This window comes from Trichechus manatus, unplaced genomic scaffold, assembly GCF_000243295.1.
Source record: "Trichechus manatus latirostris isolate Lorelei unplaced genomic scaffold, TriManLat1.0 scaffold00842, whole genome shotgun sequence".
In the NCBI taxonomy this organism is placed as follows: domain Eukaryota; kingdom Metazoa; phylum Chordata; class Mammalia; order Sirenia; family Trichechidae; genus Trichechus; species Trichechus manatus.
Window position 1 is genome coordinate 4,880 of NW_004444778.1, and position 3,145 is coordinate 8,024.

Sequence of the window (3,145 nt, forward strand, 5' to 3'; positions counted from 1 at the left end):
ACTCTGTCTCCTTGTCCTGCTTTATTTTTTATAACACTTACTTATCATATATTTGACTACACATTTCCTGGTTTATCTGTTCATCTTCTGTGTCTTCTGCTGGAATGTAAAATTCATGAAGTGTGCATGTCAGGGCAGGGCCAGTTTCATGGGTGTGTAAACTGTGCAGTTGCATGGGACCCTGTGCTCAGAAGGGTCCTGTGCTTGGTTTAATGCTCTGACGTTGCTATCTTGAACTTCTTATACTTTGATCTTTCAATCTGTGTCCTGTAAATCAAGTTCAGTGGGATAATGGAGCATTCACAGAGGAAAGGATGAGCAGAGAAGATATGCGGGCTGTAGCGCACCGGTGCAGTTGTAGGCCAGCAGCAATGCCCACATGTGCAGCTGGCCTGGGTACCCGGTATGTCTACACACACTTTGGAGCAGCTGGGATGCTGTGGGGCCCCAAGGCAGTGTCTAGGGCCAGGATCAGGCTCAGATTGAAGATGGAGACAGTAGCAGCAGCAGATGAGGCAGTGATCATGGCAGTAGGAAAGAGGAGAGATTACACATGGGTGCAGCTCCAAGACCCTGGTGGGAGCCTGGCTTGTCCATCCATCCCTGGAACCAATTCCTGAAGCTTTTGCACAAACATTAACTCTTCACTCTAAATGCTGGGACAGAAACTGCTAGTGCTCAGGCAATAAACTTTGTCAGCAAATAATTACAAAATAAAAGCTAACACATGGACATTGCAATAAATTGTATCAAGGAGTAATACTAGAATTTTGGAATCTCTAGTTTTGAAAACTGCTGCAATGTTGCAAAGCAAATATCCATAAACTTAGAAATAGAAATTAATTTAAAGATCATTGCATTCAATGGAAAAGAAGCTTCGGTCAAACTAATCATTAACATGGAAGACGATTTTAAAATTATATTTTTCCTTATAATTGAAGATTCAGTGATAGTACACATAAACAGGCGTTTTGAATTATACTCAAACCATAAAGCCACTTTCAGTTTTTTATATGAACTCCACAAGTTTTAGGAAGTCAGAGGAAATAATAAAATGCCATTGTATAAACTTACATTTAAAATTAAATTCAGACTTACACAAAATTTATTTGTGTGAAGGATTAAATCTTTTTAGAAAAATTGTTCCACAAGAATCATCAGCTCTAGATTTAATAAAATTTTTACTTTGAGATAATTTATCATAAATTTATCCCAGTATTGACACAGCTTATGAAATACTCTTTTTTTATGTGCTTCTGAATGTATTTTTAGTATAGTCACAAAGTTGTACAGCCATCACCACCATATAATCCCAGAACATTTTCGTCATCCCAAGAAGAAACCCCATACCCATTAGCAGTCTGTCCCCGTTCCCTTCTCTCCCCAGATCCTGGCAACCACTAAGCTACTTTCTGTCTCTATAGATTTGCCTATTCTGAACATCATATAAATGGCATCACACAACATGTGGCCTTTTGTGTCTAGCTTCTTTCACTTAGCATAATCTTAGTATAATGTTTTCAAGGTTCATCCATATTGCATTATGAATCAGTACTTCATTCCTTTTTATGGCTGAATAATATCCCATTGTATGGGTGTAACACATTTTGTTATCCATTCATCAACCCACGGACGTTTGGGTTATTTTCACTTTTTGGCTATTATGCTGTTATGAATATTATGTACAAATTTTTGGGTAGACATATGTTTTTATTTCTCTTGGGTATATACCTAGGAATGGAATTACTGGATCATATTGTAACTCTTGTTTTATGCCAATGCCTTCAGTGCAGCTTGGACTTCTTCCTTCAATACTGTCAGTTCTTGATCATATGCTACCTCCCGAAATGTTTGAACGTCGACCAATTCTTTTTGGTACAATGATTCTGTGTATTCCTTCCATCTTCTTCTTATTCTTTTTTTTTTTTTTTCAATTTATTGGTCGACACAGGTCAAGTGGTGCAGTGCTACTACCATAGACCGTCATGAATACAAGGCCTGCCACTTATCCAAGGGGCCACAGTTGGGGATGTATTGGATTCTACAAACATCTGAGATAAGGCACTTTTCAGCCACCATGTCTTCAAACTCATCAGCATTAAACTTTGTAAAGCCCCACTTCTTGGAGATGTGGATCTTCTTGTAACTTGAACTTGACCCTGCATAGGGCCTCAATCACATGCTCTTTGTTTTGAAGCTTGGTGCAGATGGACATGATGACTTGGCCAATGTGGACCCTAGCCACTGTACTCTTAGGTTTTCCAAAGACACCTCGCATACCTGTCTGGAGCCTATCAGCCCCAGGGCAGGACAACATCTTGTTGATGCAGCTGACACGGAAGGGACGCAGCAGCACTCGGATGTGAAAGCCATCTTTGCCACAACTTTTCACCATGTATTGTTGGCACAAAAACGGGCAGCCTCCAGGGCTTCTGAGGAGAGCTGCTCATATTCATCTGACACCATGCAGCCACGGAGAGGGAACTCATCCACTTTTGCCTTCTTCCGACCCAGGTCAAAGATGCGGATCTTGGCATCAGGGACACCTAGGCAGAAGCAAGACTTTGGGTAGGGCTTGTTCTTACAATACTGGTAACACCAGGTGGGGTGGTGGCCCATGGTGACACCAGGATCTTTGTAGCACGCTGAAGGAAAAACAGCTCTTCCATCTTTTTTTGATGTTTCCTTCATCATTAAATATTTTGCCCATAGAATCCTTCAATATTGCAATTTGAAGCTTGAATTTTTTCTTCAGTTCTTTCAGCTTGAGAAATGTCGAGTGTGTTCTTCCCTTTTGGTTTTCTAACTCCAGGTCTTTGCATATTTCATTATAATTCTTTACTTTGCCTTCTCGAGCCGCCCTTTGAAATCTTCTGTTCACCTCTTTTACTTCATCATTTCTTTCGTTTGTATTAGCTACTCCACGTTCAAGAGGAACTTTTACAGTCTCTTCTGACATCCATTTTTGTCTTTTCTTTCTTTCCTGTCTATTTAATGACCTTTTGCTTCCTTCATGTACAATGTCCTTGATGTCATCCCACAACTTGTCTGGTCTTTGGCCATTAGTGTACAGTGCATCAAATCTATGCTTAACTTTCTGATGAACACCCAGGCTGTTTTACATTCCTACTAGTAGTGTATGGAG

General features: G+C 40.2%; 1 pseudogene; it reads right to left on the reverse strand.

The window, feature by feature from the left end:
- Window positions 1-1,983: 1,983 nt before the first annotated feature.
- Window positions 1,984-2,619, reverse strand: LOC101352512 (60S ribosomal protein L10-like; annotated as a pseudogene).
- Between the last annotated feature and the right edge of the window lie 526 nt (window positions 2,620-3,145).